General features: G+C 36.5%; 1 protein-coding gene across 5 annotated transcripts in view; it reads left to right on the forward strand.

The window, feature by feature from the left end:
- Positions 1 to 20,673, forward strand: part of TBC1D12 (TBC1 domain family member 12) — a 95,722-nt gene that overhangs the window by 48,359 nt on the left and 26,690 nt on the right. For 2 of the 5 annotated variants that reach the window (XM_069568070.1, XM_070289451.1), the window contains one exon: positions 2,123 to 2,174. The exons of the other annotated variants lie outside the window; for them this stretch is intronic. The gene's annotated coding sequence lies outside the window, so the exon portion shown is untranslated. The remainder of the gene's footprint in view (positions 1 to 2,122; positions 2,175 to 20,673) is intronic. 5 annotated transcript variants of the gene reach the window in all.

A 20,673-nucleotide genomic window follows, 5' to 3' on the forward strand; every position in this document is an offset into this window, starting at 1 on the left:
CGCCTTGAAAAGGAAGTGAATAATTACCTTTCTAGCCACACACATGTTCCTTATTTATAGTTAATGATAAATTGCTGTGTCTTTCCTATGTATCAATAAGTTCTGATTTCATAAATGTTGATTTCTATGGCCTGAAGATTGAGAGAGGACTTTGTACCAGCTCTGGGCCTGTGCTCCTGGGAGAGGGGAGAAGTATGAACCTTAAGAAAGAAGGTTAAATTAGTTAAAGAAATGAAAAGAATAATAATAATAAGTTCTCATAAATTGAACAGAGCAGAATTTGGGGGATTTTTTTTTTAATTGTTAAAGACAGAGACTTGGAAAAGAGTTGCAATTTGAAAATACTCTTACTTGTTATTTGATTCCAAACATATAATTCAAGCATCAAAGTAGAAGTTATATTCCTTCTGTCATGATGTCAGACTTATAATTATGTTAGGCTTCAGATTACACTAAACAAACAAAATTGTGTTAATAGCTTATGTTAATAACAAATGAAATTTGTTAAGACACTGCTGTATGCCAGAGGATTATGAAATGCTTTGCCCTAGGTTTCAGTTAAACTTGAATTATGGGATGCATTTTATTTCTTCTAATTCACAGATCCTAGAATCAACCACTAACGGTATCCTAATTGGCTATCCCCTCTACTACAAGCATGATGATTTCCCTGGCTTTTGGATCAAATTGTATAAAATTGTCTTTATCTTGGTTAGACATGTTCTTAAGGTGATAGAGATGTCCACATGGGCAGTTTCTTCCATTTCTGAAACATTATTCTGGCTGTCTATAAATGGCTGCCATAAGATAGAATCATGAGGGTTTACTTACTGACACAGATTTAACACTAACCCCTTTAGGAGTAGTGTTCTCACTGTATGCTGAAACTCAAAAGTCAAGTCAGTGTATATGCATCAAGCTTATTTTGGCTTTCCCATTGTCTAAAAATGAGAAGCTCCTATTTTATTCTTCCTTTTCCCCAGACCTCATATTTTACTTTAAGAAGGTGGTCAAAGACTCCTGCCACCCTCCCTTTGAACCCTAGACTTATCTTTTCTCATATCCCTCTCCTAGTACATTCTTTTTCTGGTGAGTCCTTAAGATATAGAGCCTAAGACATCAAAATGTTGTAGGATACCATTCTGTGACCAGCTTATTGTGTGACTTCATATTAGCAAGCTCTAAACCTTTTCTCTGGTAGAATTTGAAGGACAAAATTCTTTAATTGATCCTAGATTCTTCTCTAAGTTTGTCCGGCTTTCATTTTAAAGAGTGTATAATTTATTCAACAGACATTGACTGTACGATGAAATAGGCATGGTTTAGGTTCTTGAGAAATAGATTATTAATATGAATCCTAGCTTTTCTGTTATTCTAGTATAACTGTGGGAAGGAGGGGAAAGATTCATATATGGTTCTCATATAGTATAGTGAGTGCTGTAGTTGTGAACAAAGTATGGGAATAGAGATGAAGGAGTGATTAATTCTACTCAGGATTACATGCAGTTTGTGTTCTGAACTATACTCGTAGGAGTTCACTAGGTAGACAAGATGGGGAAAGCCATTCCAGATAGAGAAAACTGAATGAGCAAGCAGGAATGCACTCAGTATTAGGTCAGAAAGAATCTGCCTTCAGTGCAGGAGACCCAGGTTCAATCCCTGGGTGGGGAAGATCCCCTGGAGAAGGAAATGGCAACCCACTCCAGTACTCTTGCCTGGAAAATCCTATGAAAAGAGAAGCCTGGTGTGCTACAGTCCATGTGGTTGCAAAGAGTTGGACAACACTGAGCGACTGAGCAGGGAAGAGGTGAAGGTCATTAGCCACAGGTTAGAAAGTTGGTCTTAACCAAAATACTTTCAGTGCTGAGACATCAAATTCATATGTTAGAAAAATTCTGGAGGCTTTATAGAAACTAGAAAAGAGTGAGATTGCAAAGGACTTTGAGATTTGTTGTAGTAGTCTATGATTCTTGTTCTCAAACACAGTGGATTACCTAGGGAATGAGTTAAAAATACAGTTTCCTCAACCCCATACTTTGAGTTCTTAATGTCAATTTTGTGTTTTTCAATTCTTATGTTTCTAGTTGTTTCTTTTTCAAATCTGCTATATCACTTTTTGCAGTTTACAGTTCCCTGCTGAAATTTCAAGCTTGGCCTTTATCTCCTTAAACATAGTAAGTATAGTTTTTCATAGCCTGTGTCTGATAATTTCAATGTCTGGAAATTCTATAGGTCTGTTTATATTGAATAATGATTCTGCTAGTTTTTGTTAGTCGATGCTATTTTATTTCTGTGTGTGCTTTGTTACCTTTGCTTGGGTGCTGGATGTAATATTTGAAATATATGTAGAAAGCAATTTGAAGTACATCTTGTTTGCTTCCAAGTTTTAGCAATAGTGAATAAAGTTGCTATAAACATCTATGTGTTCAGTATTTTTGTGGGTGTAAGTTTTCATTTCTTTTGGGTAAATACCAAGGAGCCTGGTTGCTGAATCATATGGTATTTTAGTTTTATAAGAAACAGCCAAACTGTCTTCCAAAGTAACTGTACCATTTTGCATTCCTACCAAGCAGTGAATGAGCATTTCTTTTGTTCCACATCCTCACCAGTATTTGGTGATTATCATTTTTCTGAATTTTGACCATTCTAATAGGTATGTAGTAGTATCTGATTGTTATTTTAATTCACAATTGACATATGAATAAAACATATTACTTATCATCTGCATATCTTATTTAGTGAGGTGTCTTTTCTGATCATTTTTGATTGGATTGTTCATTTTCTTATAATAATAAAAACAGAACTCAGTAGAATTTTAAGAGTTCTTTATGTATTTCGTATAGCAGTCCTTCATCAGATGTATCTTTTACAAGTATTTCCTCCCAGTTTATGTTTTCTCATTCTTTTGACAGTGTCTTTCACAGAGCAGTGGTTTTTAATTTTTATCAAGTCCTGCTTCTCAATTTTTGTTCATGGATTATGCCTTTGGTGTTATATCTAAATAAAGTCATCACCATACCAAAAGTGATTACTCCTGTCTTATCTTCTGGTAGTTTTATAGTTTTTTGTTTTATATTTAGGTCTATAATCCATTTTGAGTTAGTATCTGTGAAGAGTGTAATTTCTGTGTCTAAATCCTTTTTTCTTGCATGTGGATGTCCACTTGTTCCACACCATTTGTTGAAAAGACTACCTTTGCTTCGTTTTATTGCTGCTTTGTCAAAGATTGGTTGACTGTGTGTATGTGGAATTGTTTTCAACTGTTCTGTTCCACTGTCTAGTCCTTTGTCAATGCTGCATTGTATTGATTACTGTAGTTTCATATTAAGTCCTGAAGTCAGGTAATGTTTGTCCTCCAACTTTCTTCTTCTTCGATACTGAGTTTGGTATTCTGGGTCTTTTGCCTCTACATATAAACATTTTTTTTTAACTGTTCTTTCAGATTTTGTATATAGATGGCATCTGCAAGCAAAAGCAGTTTTATTGTTTTCTTTTCCAATCAGTATACCTTGTATTTCCTTGTCTTGTTGCATTAGCTAAGACTTTTCACAATGTTGACAAAAAGTAGTGGGAGGGGACATCCCTTGCTTTGTTCTTAGTGGGAAAACTTCAAGTTTCTCACCATTAGATATAGTATTAGCTTTGGGTTGTTTTGTAAATGTTCTTTATCAGGAAAGGAATGACACTTTTATTCCTATTTTAATGAGAATTTTTGTTATGAATGAGTTGACTTTTCCTACTTGATCTTGGCATATAATCCTTTTTATACATTATTTGATTTGATTTGCTAATATTTCATTGAGGATGTTTGCATCTGTGTTTCTGAGATGTATTGATGAGGGTTTTCTTTTAATGTCTTTGCCTGTTTTAATATTAGGGTAATGCTGGCCTCATTGATTAAATTAGTAAGTATTCTCTTTGCTTCTATATTTTGGAAGAGATCATAGGAAATTGGTATAATTTGTTCCTTAAATGTTTCTTAAAATCTGCCCATGAACTCATCTGAGCCAGGAGCTGTCTCTTTTGGAAAGTGATTGTCAATGCAGTTCTCTTTGTCCTTCTTTCCCTCCTTCACCCCCTCCCTTTCTCCCTTACTTTTCTTTTCATTTTTCACAGCTTTTTTGAGGATATAATTGTTGATTGAATTTTTAAAATAGATAGCAGGACTGTTCAGGTCATCTCTTTCTCCTGTGAGTTTTAACAGATTATGTCTTTAAGGAATTTATCCATTTCATCTAAGTTATCAAATTTTGGGGCATATGATTGTTCATAATATTTCTTTCAGTTCAGTTCAGTTGCTCCGTCGTGTCCGACTCTTTGTGACCCTATGAATTGCAGCACGCCAGGCCTCCCTGTCCATCACCAACTCCCGGAGTTCACTCAAACTCACGTCCATTGAGTCGGTGATGCCATCCAGCGATCTCATCCTCTGTCGTCCCCTTCTTCTGCTCCCAATCCCTCCCAGCATCAGAGTCTTTTCCAGTGAGTCAGCTCTTCGCATGAGGTGGCCAAAGTACTGGAGTTTCAGCTTTAGCATCATTCCTTCCAAAGGACACCCAGGACTGATCTCCTTTAGAGTGGACTGGTTGGATCTCCTTGCAGTCCAAGGGACTCTCAAGAGTCTTCTCCAACACCACAGTTCAAAAGCATCAATTCTTCAGCGCTCAGCTTTCTTTAACATACATCAAATCTGTAGTGATCCTCCTCTTTCATTTATGATATTTGTAGTTTGTATCTGCTCTCTCTCTCCCTCTCTCCCTTCCTTCCTGCCTTTATCCTAGAGCTTGCAATATGCATTTACAACTAATATAAACCCATTTAAAAATAATGTTTACTACTTCACAGTGCTGCAAGTACTTCATAACATCAAAATATTCCTAACTGCTTCCTTCCATCCTTTGTATGTTTGCTGTCATTCATTTCATTTACACATGAGCATGCTCACATACACATACACACAACCATATGTAACTGAATATATCATTATTATTTTGAACAAGCTGTTATCTGTTGGACCAGTTAAGGCTAGTAAAAATAGAATTTTTATTTTACTTTCATGTATTTCTTTCTGTTTCTTTTGTGTAGATAAAAATTTCTGAGGTGTCCCTTTCCCTCTCTCTGAAGAGCTTCTCTCAACATTTCTTGCAAGGCAGATATCTGTTGGCAACAAATTCTCTCAACTTTTGTTAGCTTGGGAGAGTCTTTTTCTTCCTTTTTTTTGAAGGCTAATTTCATAGGGTGCAGAGCGTGTCTGTAAATTGTTATCTTTGCTTTTGTGTAGCGAGGTTTTTTCACTTCTGGCTTCTTTCAAGATTTATTAAAATCTTTGATTTTCCGCAATTGGCCGTCTACTCCAGTGTTCTTGCCTGGGAAATCCAATGGACAGAGGAGTCCCTGGGCTCACATAGAGTCAGACACGACTGAGCAATTGTCACACTAACACACTTTCTGCAAGTTAAGTATGATTTGCCTAGGGGTAGTTATTTGGGCATCTATACCACTTTGGGTTCTGAGCTTTCTGATCTGTAGTTTGCTGTTGACATTAATTTATAGAAATTCCTGGTTATCGTTCCTTCAAATGTTGCTTCTGTTCCATTTTCTCTCTCTTCTTTTGGTAATCCCATTGCACGTATATTACATCTTTTGTAGCTGTCCCACAGTACTTGGATATTCTGTTCTCCATTTCTCGGTCTTTGTTCTCTTTTTCAGTTTCGGAGGTTTCCAATGAGGGATCCTCTAGTTCAAGGTTTCTTTCCCCAGCTGTTTGCCTCTACTCAATCAGAGGCGTTCTCTGTTTCTCTTTTAGTTAGTTTTTTTTTTTTTTTAATTTCTAGCATTTCTTTTTCATTCTTTCTTAGAATTTCCATTTCTCTGCTTCCATTATTCATCAATTCTTACATGTTGTCTACTTTTCCCATTAAAGCTCTTAGTACACTAATAGTATTTAAAAATTCCTTGTTTATAAGTCCAACATTGTTACCATATTGACTGTGGTTCTGATGTGTTCAATCTCCTTGAACTGTTTTTTGCTTTTTAGTATGTCTTATAATTTTTTGTTGAAGAGTGGATGTGATGGGCTGAGTAAAAGGAACTTTAGTAAATGGACCCGAGTGATATAGTGGTTAGGTGTGGGAGGAGGCAAAGTGTTGCATCCTCCCGTGGTTAGTTCTCAGTCTTCTGGTGGTCCTGTGCCTTCAGGCTGTGCGCTTCACCAGTGCACAGGCGCTTCTCAGTCCCTCTACCCTCTTAGGTGGGAGAGGTGGGCTGGAGTTGGACATGTTCCTTTCCCCAGATAGGTTAGGCTCTGATAAGACCGCAATAAGTTTAGGCTCTGATGAAACAGTTTTTCCTGAGAGCAAGCTTTGTTAAGAACAGATTGCTCTAATGTATTTAAAAATAGCTCCTTTCCCCCTCCTACTGCCACAAGCACAAGGGCCTTTTTCTTTGACGTTCACTGTGAGGACCTGATAGAGTTCCTGGAGGTAAAACTTGCTGAAGTGTGTGGGGCTGGGGTCTCTCGGAGTCTTAGCTTTCAGACATGTGCACATTGAGCCTCTAGCAATTTGTCAGTTACAGTTCAGGTTTTCCTACCCTGGCATTGGTTCCCACAGAGGTTTCTTCAGGAGTTTCTACCCTGGTAAATTGTGATCCTCGACATCTGTCTACCTATTTCTCTAATTCTGTGGCAGCAGTTTGCCCTGTGACCTCATTTCTCTGAGGAATTTAAGAAGAGTTGTTGATTTTTTTTATTTGTTCAGCTTTTTACTTACTAGAATAGGTAGGCAACTTTTAAGCTTCTACATGCTGGAGCAGAAAAACAAAGTTGAAATACTAATATTTTGTTAAGAATTTTTGCTTCTATTTTAATTTGAGATATTGGTCTGTAATTTTCTTTTACTATTTTTGTCTGATTTTGGTATTGGGGTAATGCTGGAATCATTGAATGAAAGGAGAGCTGTTTCTTCCCTCTCTCTATTCTAAAAGAATTTGTGTAGAATTAATATTTTTTCTTCCTTAAATGTTTGGTGGAACTTGGCAGTGAGAGTATCTAAGGCAAGGTTTCTCAACTTTAGCACTATTTTAGGCCTTGTCATTTTTGTTCTTGGGGACCCTTCCTGTGCAGTGAAGAATTCACTAATTAGCAGCGTCTTTGGCTTCTGCCCAGGAGATGCCAGTAGCATCCCCTCACAGTTGTGGCAACTAAAAATGTCTCTTAATGTTGTCAAACATACCCTAGGGCCAGAGTCAACCCCAATTGAGAATTACTGACATAAACGAAGAATACTGGGATTATTGTTGTTGTTACAGTAAGTGTCTTACATGTGAACCTTTAAGTTGCACACTTTCAAAAATGTGAAAGTGTGTTCTGTCTGCATCAGGCACGAGTGAAACTGCAGTTTGTCCTCAATCTTCTTGCCTGTTCACTCAGTGACAGCCCCTGTATGCCAACTACTGTACTGTAATACTGTGCTTTTCAAGGTACTGTACTGTAGGGTTAAAAACGTTGTGTTTTTTTGTATTTGTTTGTTTTTTATGTATTATTTGTGTGAAAAGTATTATAAACCTATTACAGTACAGTAAGATATAGCCGTTTGTGTTAGTTGGGTACCTAGGCTAACTTTGTTGGACATATAAATTGGACTTATGAACACACTCAGAATAGAAGTTGTTCATGTGTAGGGGACTTACTGTATTATTGAATAGTTTTTAATTATAAATTTCAATTTTAATTGATATGATGTATGTTGTTTGCTATTTTTTCTTGAGTCAGTTTTGGTTAACTTGTATCTTTCAAGAGATTTTTATGTTTCATCTCTGTTTTAGGATTTATTGGAATAAAATTGTTAATGATATTCTCTTATCCTTTTAATATCTACCTGTTATGTCATAAACGTAGAGATGATCTCTCACACATTCCTGAAATTAGTAATTTGTGTCTTCTTTTTTTATTGATCAATATTACCAGAAGTTTATCAGTTTTATTGACCTTTTAAAAATATACCCCTTTTGTTTCATTGATTTTTACCTCTCTCTCTATTTCTATCTCATTTATTTTTACTCTTTATTATTGCTTTCCTCTTGCTTTGGATTTTTCTAGTTTTTTAAAGTGAATCATTGATTTTAGACCTTTTATCTTTTTAATATATGTATTAAGCTGTACATTTCCCCCTAACTGTGCTTTAACTGTGTTTAACAAGTATCAGAATTTTCATTTTCACTCAACTGAAAATGTTTTGTTCATGATTATTTAGAAGTGTGTTGTTTTAACTTCCAAATATTTTAGAATTTTCCCAGATAGGTTTTTGTAAATAACTTCTAATTTTATTCCATTATGCTCATACAATATACATTATGCAATTTTAGTCTTTTTCAATATTTGAAAGTTGTTTTATGTCCCAGATGTAGCATGTTTTAGAGAATATTCCTTGTGCACTGGAAAAGAATGTATGTATTCTGCTGATGTTAGGTCAGTATTTTATAAATGTCAGTTGGGTCATAGATGATAGTATTGTTTAAGTGTTGTATAATTTTCCTGATTTTTTGTTCTGTGGATTAGTGAGAGAGGAATAATGAAATATCCACCATAATCTACTTGACTATTTCTCCTTTTCCTCTTTTATCTTCTGTTTGTGTTTTGAAGCTTTGTTTTTATGTCTTTTTGGTGAATTGACCTCTTTACCATTAATATAATGTCTTTTTTGCCCTGGTAATGGTTCTTATTATGAAGTTTTTGTCTAATTTATCCACTACAGCTTGCTTTCAATTAGTGTTTACATGTTAATTGTTCTGTTCATTTGCTTTTTTCCATCTTCATATTTAAAGTGGGTTTTTTTTTTTTTTGGTATATAGCATATATTTGGGTCTTTGTAGGCAGTCTGAATACCCTCTTCTTTTTAAATGGAGTGTCATTTACTGTCATTTATTGGTATGACTGAATTTAAATTTACCATCTTGTGACTTCTTTTCAGATTGTCCCATCTGGTCTTTGTTAATTTTAATCTCATTCCTGCCCTCTTTTGGATTAAATCAGTATTTTTAGTACTCCGATTTATCTCCACTGTTAACTTGTTAGATACACGTTTGTTTTAGTTTTTCAGTTGTTGCGCTTGGCCAGCAGTTTTCAAATGTTTTATATTTACAGCTGCTTTGGATTCTGGCTATTAAGGATCTCAAAGAGTTTTTTGTTTTTTCCAAAGAGTTTTTGTTCATGGGAATTATCTATGAGTTACTGCTATACCTAGAATTAACACTGACAGGTTGAAATATTTATTAATTCACTTAAAAATAGCAATAATAAAGTCATTACATGTTAACACAAATAATATATATTTTAAAAACTTTTAAAAAACCAACTGATGGAAGACTAGCATTGTTTTACATTTGTGCACATCTCTTATTGTCCGGCTTAATATTATAAAAAGATTGGATTATCATTTCTACTCCAGCATTCAGTTTCTGCTTGTCTATTATTTTAGTTTAAGTATGTAAAGAAAATATGGCCTTATGCTAATATCTAGATAGTAAAGGAAAGAGCATTTTCATATAGCTGTGTGTATTCTTTTTGATGGAGAAGGAAATGGCAACCCACCTCAGTACTCTTGCCTGGAGAATTCTGTGGACGCAGGAGCCCGGTGGGCTGCTGTCCATGGGGTAGCAAAGAGTTGGACATGACTGAAGTGACTTAGCATGCATGCATGCATTGGAGAAGGAAATGGCAACCCACTCCAGTATTCTTGCCTGGAGAATCCCAGGGACAGAGGAACCTGGTGGGCTGCCATCTATGGGGTCGCACAGAGTTGGACATGACTGAAGCGACTTAGTATGCATGCATGCATTCTTTTTGATATGCACAAGGAATCAAAGGAGGAATATTGGTCAGATATTTTCCAAAATGGTCCTTAAAAGAAAAACTACTAATTTTTTCCTGTCCTCAATACTTCTGACACCAAGTGTGTAGGCTGTGTAGGGTTTTTTTTTTTCACATTGACCAATTCTTCAACCCCAGTTGCTGCTATTGCTAAGTCACTTTGTTGGGTGTCCTACAATTCGATTCAATTCTTACACTATTTATCTGGAGTTACTGTCAGATCCCCCAGGTTAAGATCTCAGTCTTACAAGACTGCCTCTGATTTCAGGTGCTTAATGCAAGTGAGGCTTCTAGTACTTTGTTAATATCTCATTTCCTGCCCTCTTTTGGATTAAATCAGTATTTTTAGTACTCCGATTTATCTCCACTGTTAACTTGTTAGATATACGTTTGTTTTAGTTTTTGATGCTGTGCAGCATGTGGGATCTTAGTTCCCTGACCGGGGATCAGACCTACACCCCCTGTGTTGGAAGCCAGGGAAATCCCAGGCTTCTTGTGCTTCTGATCAACAGCCATAAATTGGAGATGCCTGTGACACCCTTCTTGGGACTGATAATTTTGCTGGAACCATTCACAGAACTCAGGAAACTGTTGATTTATTAGATTACCAGTTTATTACATAAACAGCCAGATGGAAGAGATACATAGGGCAAGGTATGAGGGAAGGAACATAGAGCTTCCAAGCACACTGTGGGTTAATTACCCTTTTAGCACCTTAGAGTGCTCACCAACCCAAAAGTACTCTGAACTACTTCAAGTAGAATTTTTTATGAAGGCCTTACTATAATAAATAGGCACAATTGATTAAATCATCACCTCAGTTCAGTTCAGTTGCTCTGTCATGTCCTACTCTTTGCGACCCCATGAATCGCAGCATGCCAGGCCTCCCTGTCCATCATCTCCCAGAGTTCACTCAGACTCACATCCATCGAGTCTGTGATGCCATCTAGCCATCTCATCCTGTCGTCCCCTTCTCCTCCTGCCCCCAATCCCTCCCAGCATCAGGGTCTTTTCCAATGAGTCAAGTCTTCACATGAGGTGGCCAAAGTACTGGAGCTTCAGCTTTAGCATCATTCCTTCCAAAGAAATCCCAGGGCTGATCTCCTTCAGAATGGACTGGTTGGATCTCCTTGCAGTCCAAGGGACTCTCAAGAGTCTTCTCCAACACCAGAGTTCAAAAGCATCAATTCTTCGGTGCTCAGCCTTCTTCACAGTCCAACTCTCACATCCATACATGACCACAGGAAAAACCATAGCCCTGACTAGACGAACCTTAGTCGGCAAAGTAATGTCTCTGCTTTTGAATATACTGTCTAAGTTGGTCATAACTTTTCTTCCAAGGAGTAAGCGTCTTTTAATTTCATGGCTGCAGTCACCATCTGCAGTGATTTTGGAGCCCCAAAAAATAAAGTCTGACACTATTTCTACTGTTTCCCCATCTATTTCCCATGAAGTGATAGGACCAGATGCCATGATCTTCATTTTCTGAATGTTGAGCTTTAAGCCAACTTTTTTGCTCTCCTCTTTCACTTTCATCAAGAGGCTTTTGAGTTCCTCTTCACTTTCTGCCATAAGGGTGGTATCATCTGCATATCTGAGGTTATTGATATTTCTCCCAGCAATCTTCATTCCAGCTTGTGTTTCTTCCAGCCCAGCGTTTCTCATGATGTACTCTGCATAGAAGTTAAATAAGCAGGGTGACAATATACAGCCTTGACATACTCCTTTTCCTATTTGGAACCAGTCTGTCGTTCCATGTCCAATTCTAACTGTTGCTTCCTGACCTGCATACAGATTTCTCAAGAGGCAGGTCAGGTGGTCTGGTATTCCCATCTCTTTCAGAATTTTCCACAGTTTATTGTGATCTACGCAGTCAAAGGCTTTGGCATAGTCAATAAAGCAGAAATAGATGTTTTTCTGGAACTCTCTTGCTTTTTCCATGATCCAGCAGATGTTGGCAATTTGATCTCTGGTTCCTCTGCCTTTTCGAAAACCAGCTTGAACATCAGGGAGTTCACGGTTCACGTATTGCTGAAGCCTGGCTTGGAGAATTTTGAGCATTACTTTACTAGTGTGTGAAATGAGTGCAATTGTGTGGTAGTTTGAGCATTCTTTGGCATTGCTTTTCTTTGGAATTGGAATGAAAACTGACCTTTTCCAGTCCTGTGGCCACTGCTGAGTTTTCCAAATTGGCTGGCATATTGAGTGCAGCACTTTCACAGCCTCATCTTTCAGAATTTGAAATAGCTCAACTGGAATTCCATCACCTCCACTAGCTTTGTTCATAGTGATGCTTTCTAAAGCCCACTTGACTTCACATTCCAAGATGTCTGGCTCTAGATGAGTGATCACATCATCATGATCGTCTGGGTCGTGAAGATCTTTTTTGTACAGTTCTTCCATGTATTCTTGCCATCTCTTCTTAATATCTTCTGCTTCTGTTAGGTCCAGACCATTTCTGTCCTTTATCGAGCCCATCTTTGCATGAAATGTTCCCTTGGTATCTGTAATTTTCTTGAAGAGATCTTTAGTCTTTCCCATTCTGTTCTTTTCCTCTATTTCTTTGCATTGATCGCTGAAGAAGGCTTTCTTATCTCTTCTTGCTATTCCTTATCAGTGGTTAATTCAGCCTCCAGCACCTCTTGTCTCTCCAGAGGTCAAGGCGTAGAGCTGAAAGTTCCGATCCTGAAGGTATACAGTTGGTACCCCTGGTGACAAGGCTCCATTCTCAGAATATCTAAGAACCTTCAACTACCAGTCATCTCATTAGCATACATAAAGATACATCATGTCAGAGATTTTAAAGGTTTCAAGAGCTGTGTTGCAGGAAATGGGGCAGAGACAAATAAATATTTCTTATTATATCACACCCTCAATTTGGGTTTGTCTGATGATTTCCTCATGACTGGACTGGGGTTATGTTTTCTGGCTTAGATAGTAAAGAATCTGCCTTCAATGCAGGAGACCTAGGTTCGATTCCTGGGTCAGGAAGATCCACTGGGGAAGGGATTGGCTACCCACTCCAGTATTCTTGGGCTTCCCTGGTTGCTCAGCTGGTAAAGAATCTGTCTGCAATGTGGGAGACCTGGGTTTGATCCCTGGATTGGGAAGATACTCTGGAGAAGGGAAAGATTGTCTACTCCAGTATTGTGGCCTGTTGAATTTCATGGACTGTGTAGTCCTTGGGGTTGCAAAGAGTCAGACACGACTGAGTGACTTTCACTTTCATTTTTCATGTTATTGCTTTGATTGTCCTAGGGGATTAACAGTTTTATTCCTTGTTTTGCTTTAGCAAAATTGTCAACATACTGACAAAGACAAACTATTAGCATTGTTAGGACTATAGTTTTGACTTTGCAGACCTCATGAAACCATCTCTGGGACCCTGTTATGATATGTATCTGTATCATAATCTATCTCCAAATAACATACCACTTGGAGTACAATGTAATAATTTTACAACAGTATACTGCCATTCTGTCTCTTCTGATTTTGTGCTGTAAACCCCCTCAATACACTGATATTATTTTTGCATTTAGTCAGATATCCTTTTAAAAAATATATACTTTTATATTTTTGTCTCTTAGTTGTATCTTTTCTGAAATGTCTTTCCATATTTACTATTTTTGGTGCTTTTATTTCTTTGTGTTTTCTTGTGATATATTCCTTCTCTCTGCCTGAAAAATCTCCTTTAAAATATAGAGCAGGTCTACTGACAACAGATTTTTTCAGGTTTTGTTTGTCTGAAAACATTCTTATTGTGCTTTTATTTTTTAAATGTGTTTGTGTGTGTAGAATCCTAAGTCAACAAGTTTGTTTCCTGTTTTTAAATTATTTTTTTTCTTTCAGCAATTTAAAGATTTTTCCATTGTCTTCTGACTTGCATAGTTTCAATGAGTCTGAATAGTCAGGTCTCTTCTGAATATTCTGTGTATTCAGTGATGACTTTTCTATCTGGTTGGTAGGAATGTGATTACTTCTCAGCCATGGGTGAGCTGTGGGAACTGTTTTACTTACCACTCCATAGTAATTGTTCTTTCCCCAGAAGTTGTTGTTGTTGTTGTTGTTTTTTCCTGCCCAGTCTTAATAATGGTTTGCCCTCCACACATCCATTTGGTATTCAGCTAAATAATACCTCCAGAGGACTTCTATGCAGATTCCTAGAGCTCTTTCTCATCAGAATGCCTCCTCTTCTGATGCTCTGGCCCACAAATTCTGCCCCGTACCACCCCTGACCATTCCAGCTAACAGTTGGGATGTTCTTCCAGTTCTCCCTTGTGCACTGCATGTCCAGAACTGCCCCCATGCATAATTTTTTTTTATAGATATTAACATTTTATTTTATTTTTTAATTATTTTAATTGGAGGCTAATTACAGTATTGTAGTGGTTTTTGTCATACATTGACATGAATCAGCCATGGATATACATGTATTCCACATCTTGAACCCTCTCCCACCTCGCTCCCCATCCCATTCCTCAGGGTCATCCCAGTGCACCAGCCTTGAGCATCCTGTCTCATGCATCGAACCTGGACTGGCGATCTGTTTCACATATGATAATATACATATTTCAGTGCTGTTCTCCCAAATCATCCCACCCTTGCCTTCTCCCATAGAGTCCAAAAGTCTGTTCTTTACATCTGTGTCTCTTTTGCTGTCTTGCATATAGGATCATCGTTACCATCTTTCTAAATTCCATATATGTGTGTTAATATACTGTATTGGTGTTTTTCCTTCTGACTTCACTCGGTATAATAGGCTCCAGTTTCATCCACCTCATTAGAACTGATTCAAATGCATTCTTTTTAATAGCTGAGTAATATTCCATTGAGTATATGTACTGCAGCTTTCTTATCAATTCGTCTGTTGATGGACATCTAGGTTGCTTCCATTTCCTGGCTATTGTAAACAGTGCTGTGATGAACATTGGGGTACATGTGTCTCTTTCAATTCTGATTTCCTCAGTGTGTATGCCCAGCAGTGGGATTGCTGGGTTGTATCAGAACTGTTTGCATGCATAATAATAGGATGATCAATAGGCTCACCTTGTTTGTTTCCCCTTTGGGAACACAGAGGTTGTTTACAGAGAGACAGTATGAATTACCCCTTCGTTGCCCATCAAGTGGGAATCTACATATCTTTCTGAGGAATTGTATATAACTTTTAGAAATGTATAATAGATGAAAATAAAATACTTACTTGTTTCTAATTACATATTCAATTTGCATATATAACAGTATATTAAGAAATAGTACCTCTTTATTCAGATCTGTTTGCATACGTCTTCGATGTCAATATATTTAGCATCATTGAGCATTTTTGTGGTCTTTAGCCCCAGAACAGAGCATCTTCACTTTTTTCCAAGTTTGTAGCAGGTACAGTGCCTTTTAAGTGTACTATCTTGTTACTAGAAATTTTGTCTCAAGCCACAAACTTCCAGATGCATTATATTTTTTCTTTTATTTGTTCTATAAGTATAAAATTATGATCTCTATGACCTAGTCTTTTTACAGTAATGTTTTAAAGACTCTTCATGAGTGTTTGCAATTGAATGGTTATACCTCCAGGAACTGGGAATCCTTCATTACTTCATGTCCATTTTCTTCCTTTCCTATTGCAATTAAACAAAGCCACAACAAAAAAAATTGAACAAAAAATCACCTTCTAAGATTTTCCTGTGGTCTTTGAGACCCCATGCTTCTCCTGTAGTAGGCATGCATTTGATGCCTGGTCAGAGAAGGTCCACATGCCACAGCAAAAAATAAATAAAATTAATCACCTTCCAAACTAGATTCAGTATTGACTGAGATAATTTCAGGATGACGCACCTCCTCCAAATAGTGCCTTGCCATTCAAACTAATAGAGAAAGCACCCATAATATGAGAGATGTTAAGCAAATATGCTTTCTCTTTTCTAAGAGATTATTTTGAGGAAAAACATCTATTTCATTTATGTGAATCTAGTATTTCTTTGCCTTGGAATAATAAGTAATTTTTTCTACTCTGTGCTCATGGAGATGATATGAGTTGCTTACCATCTTTTGACCAGACTTAGAATTAATTGTCTGTTTGCCTCAAATTTTCTTACAATAGAAGTGAGTGAAATTGCTCAGTCATTGTCCGACTCTTTGAGACCCCATGGACTGTAACCTACCAGGTTCCTCCGTCCATGGATTTTCCAGGCAAGAGTACTGGAGTCAGCTGCCCTTTCCTTCTCCAGGGGATTCCCAACCCAGAGATCAAACCCAGGTCTCCCACACTGCAGTCAGATGCTTTACCATCTGAGCCACCAATAGCTAGAATAAATTATCCTACAGATATTGCCAGCCTGCCTCTAGCATTGTTTTCATCTTCTATTCTAGTTATCCAGTTAAGTAGCTTTCATAGAACAATAGTTGAGTGAAAGATGAAAAATAAGTTAAATTGACAAAATAAACAAGGTTCGTTGTAATACTTCATAGAAATATATTCCCTAAGTTAAGAGAAAAACTAGATGCTTCTTATCTTAACGTTTGGTAGGTAGCTCCAACAACTCAGAATAAGTCAGTTAAAACTGACCTTGGGAATTCTCTGGCAGTCTGGTGGTTAGGACTCCGTTTTCACTGCTCGGGGTGCTGGTTCAATCCTTGGTCCCTGGGGAACTAAGATCCTGTGAATTGCATAGTGTGGCAGAAAAAAAAATTAACTTTTGTTGTTAGGAAACGAGGCAGATTGATGCGGTATTTTCAGTGAGTGTTCTATAGGTAGCATTATATACTGATATCCTTGAACTGTGATATTTCCAGTCATTTTTTAATATTGTAAGATTTCTTTATGACTTATAAAATTATCAATTTTTTGTTCATTATTAAACTTCTATGGAAGGAATATGCAGGGGATTTTTAATGACATGACACACATGGATTTAAAGTGAAAATGGCTTCAGGAATCTCCCCATGAGGTACTATTCAGTTGTATTTTTAAATGGTGTCTTGTGGATATCAACTACATATCAATAACTTGAACACTATTATCTCTCTCTCTTGACCTGGAATTGAGTGATTTAAGAATTATGTGATTTTCCTCAGCTACAGCGATAGGCCCTGATTAACTTTAACTCATTGATAAGCTTATTTCTTAGGTCATTGTGATTGCATGTTGAATGAAGTGTTTACTGGGACCTTCCAGGAAGGGTACTTTGTTTGTCTTTTGTGAAAGTTATTATTAGAAGAATAGTTAGAGGATCTTTGAAAGTTGTGCTCTGAGGATGTGACAGTTGGCATTGCTACAGTCGTTTCTCTGATCAACAAGCCATCCTCAAGATGAAGTCCACACGTGGAGGAAGGCATAGCTAAGAGAGTGGTGGAGAAGGGAAGTCTCCGACTGGTGCTATGAGCCTCTTGGTCAAACAGAAACCAAAGTTATAGAGAATTGTTATAGAGACCTAAATATATGGAATATTAGTCCTGTGGTCTGATACATTTGCCTAAATGTATTTGATATCACTTTGTGATTAACTTTGAAAGTACTGATATTTGATATTTTACAATTTCTGATACAATTTGTACTTTTAATCATGTTACATGAGCATCTTTATTTGGCAAATATTTGAGTCATTAAAGATGTGTAAATCTATCCTATTTTCAGATGAGGATGGATTGATACCATGTTTTAAGCTTTTAAAAAAAATCACCCTCTAGAAATTTAAAGCATTTTTATGCTAAACATCTATGATAGGAAATACTTGAATATGAATTCCTTCTTCTCATGTGAAAAATATTTGAGTGACAATTCTGTATAAAGCTCATTTGTAAGGTGAATACATAAATGATATTGGTGAACTTGCTTTTGTGTTGCCTTTTATGTTAAACATGTACTTAGTTAATTTTTAATGAAAGATTTCACTTTTTGTTCATTCTTTAGTGGCTCTCCATTTTACTCAGCATGAATTCCAAGTATTTTTGCCAGTGAAAGGCCCTATAATTTAGTCTATACTTTATTTCCCATCCTTTTTCATATTCATTGAGATTAATATTTCCCTAATCCACACTTTTGCTTATTCCCCCTCACCTGTTCTTTCCAAGTCTTTCTATTTTATTAATGCCTATCATTTTGCCTTAGTTCTGATCCCAGCTCTTAAGTAAAATCTTTGTCAGTGATCCACAGTAACTTTATATAAAATGGCCTCTCTTATAAATGGGCTTCCCTGGTGGCTCAGAGGGTAAAGCGTCTGCCTACAGTGTGGGAGACCCGGGTTTGACCCCTGGGTTGGGAAGATCCCCTGGAGAAGGAAATGGCAACCCACTCCAGTACTCTTGCCTGGAAAATCCCATGGACTGAGAAGCCTGGTAGGCTACAGTCCATGGGGTCGCAAAAAGTCGGACAGGACTGAGCTACTTCACTTTCACTTTTGTCTTATAAATAAGCTACTTTGTTTCTTGTAAGAAAAGTCAGACAACACTGAGTAAAGTAAGACAAGTGCCTTTCTAGTCCAACCCTCCAGAGGGAAACCTAATTGTTCAAATTCCTTGATGTTTTTCTATGTATATTTGACCATAATATGACTTGTTTGGTTATTATGTCTTTTGACTACCATATTGGAGAGTACAGTTCTAGGGACTAAATCACATTTGTTTGATTTTTCTTTTGGCAAGAATACTTCAAGAATGATGATATGTACTTCACGTTGCATCAGGAAAGGCATACTACCTGATGGTCTTTTAAAATAATGTGTGGATGGATTGGTGATTGAGGTATTGTTAGCTTGAGCCTCCCATTTTAAAGTTCCCTATTAGCCTCTAAATGAATGATATCATCTATTTCATCATTTTAAATTATTATTGATAGCTAATTGACTGTCTTCTAATAACAACTTGTGCCTCAGTTTCCTCTACTATGAGTTAGGTGTCTTACAAGATTGTTTCAAGAATTAAATATATTAAGTGTTTTAAACACTGTGTGGTACGTTGTCAGTGTCAGTAAATGCTAGTTGTTATTTTTAATGTGTTGACTTAGGAGTTTTATTTTGCTCTCTGTGTACTGGCATTTGTTTGCATGGAACATGCTTTATTGGGTAGTATTCATAGCATTCTGTCTGGCAGTGAGTCCAGGTCACATTGTAGGAAAACAAAGTGCCATGTAAGTGATAACAAACCTCATATGTATTTAGAATCTATGGTTTTTAATAAGAAAAATATTAGCAGAAAAGGGGATTACACTTGAGTTTGTACTGAAGAAATTTTGATCATAATAACATGTATATACTAGATATTAGAAAGTTTTGAAAACAAAAAAATGAGTGACTCTACTGTTTTTGACACTGAAAGGCTGTACAGTTCTTTGAGATGGGAGTTAGTAAAAATGAACATACAAATTTCCAAATAACTTGAGAAATAAGTCTCTAAAAATCCAATGCAGTCATGCAAAGGAACTGCCAGACTAAAAGCTTAGATTTAGTAGAAGGAAGAGGAGATGTAGAACTAAAGACAATTATAAAAGAATAGTATAGGGACTTCCCTGGCAGTCCAGTGGCTAAGACTTCACCTTACAAGGCAGGGGGTGCAGGTTCAATCCCTGGTCTGGGAGTTAAGATACCATGTGCCTGGTGGCCAAAAAACCCAAACATAAAACAGAAACAATATTGTAATGAATTCAATAAAATGGTGCACATTAAAAAAAATGTTAAAAAAAGAATAGTACAAACCATTGTAAACAGTGGCAGAAACCAAAAGTAAAGCTTGAAGCTTATAGAAAATGATTGACATCATAAATTGTTTTTTAAAGTAATATCAAATAAGATGAAGCTTCAACAAGATTATCAGATTTTTAAGAGGGATGGAACTATCGTTTGTATTTTGCAACCATCAGATTCAGTAGTGAGAATCAGTCTTTGAGTTAGAAAAAGTAGTAATTTAAAAGAATTATATGCCATGGTAGGAAAACAGCTAGTTAATAAGAGAAACGCTTGATCACTTTAAGTGCATTTAATTTTCTTCATTTGAGTTAATGTCTTTATCTGCCAGTGAACTTGAAGATGTACTCATGAGTAATCATTGAGAATAACGTGAAAAATATATTTGTTATCTGGAGATGATCAAATACTAGCTTGATTTCTTTTTGTTTTAGAAAGGGAATGATGTGGATTCTGGAAATTATAAGTCACAATCTTGGTATTGATCTGCAGCTTCCTAGAAATTTCAGCAGAAGCTTGTGAACATTTATGGAAAGATGCTCAAATGTAGAAATTTAAATATGTCCAACAAAAACATATCATGTGAAACCAACTTCATTTCTTTTAAGAGAATTATCAATTCAGTTGAATGAGAAAATACCATAGTATTCATACCAGTTTTAAGAGAATTATCAATTCAGTTGAATGAGAAAATACCATAGTATTCATACCAGTTTTTTAAGTTTTAGTGAAATATTTGAGTCTTTGGTCTTTTTTTGGATGAGATATGTTGGTGAATTATTTCAGTTTAAAATAAGTAGGTAGATTTATAGTAGTTAGATTCAGAATAGGTTGAAATCCAAAACCAGTATGATGAGGTTCAGTGTCACAGTTGAGATCTTCAGAGCATTAAAACAGTATTATCTGTTTCTTGTGTCAATATTTTTATCATTGATCTGGCTGAAAGTTTAGAAAGTAGGCTTATCTGATGTAGATTATTCAAAGCGGGACTTTGAATAATGGATGTGATATAATAGACTTGGAAACTGGAAACTGGTATCATAGAATGCAAACAAGAATATCTTCCTAAACCTCGCCTAATTAATCTAGTACATTTGTACCTTCCCCTCTTTTAACATACTTTCATACTTTATA

Source organism: Ovis canadensis, chromosome 22 (assembly GCF_042477335.2).
Source record: "Ovis canadensis isolate MfBH-ARS-UI-01 breed Bighorn chromosome 22, ARS-UI_OviCan_v2, whole genome shotgun sequence".
Lineage (NCBI taxonomy): Eukaryota > Metazoa > Chordata > Mammalia > Artiodactyla > Bovidae > Ovis > Ovis canadensis.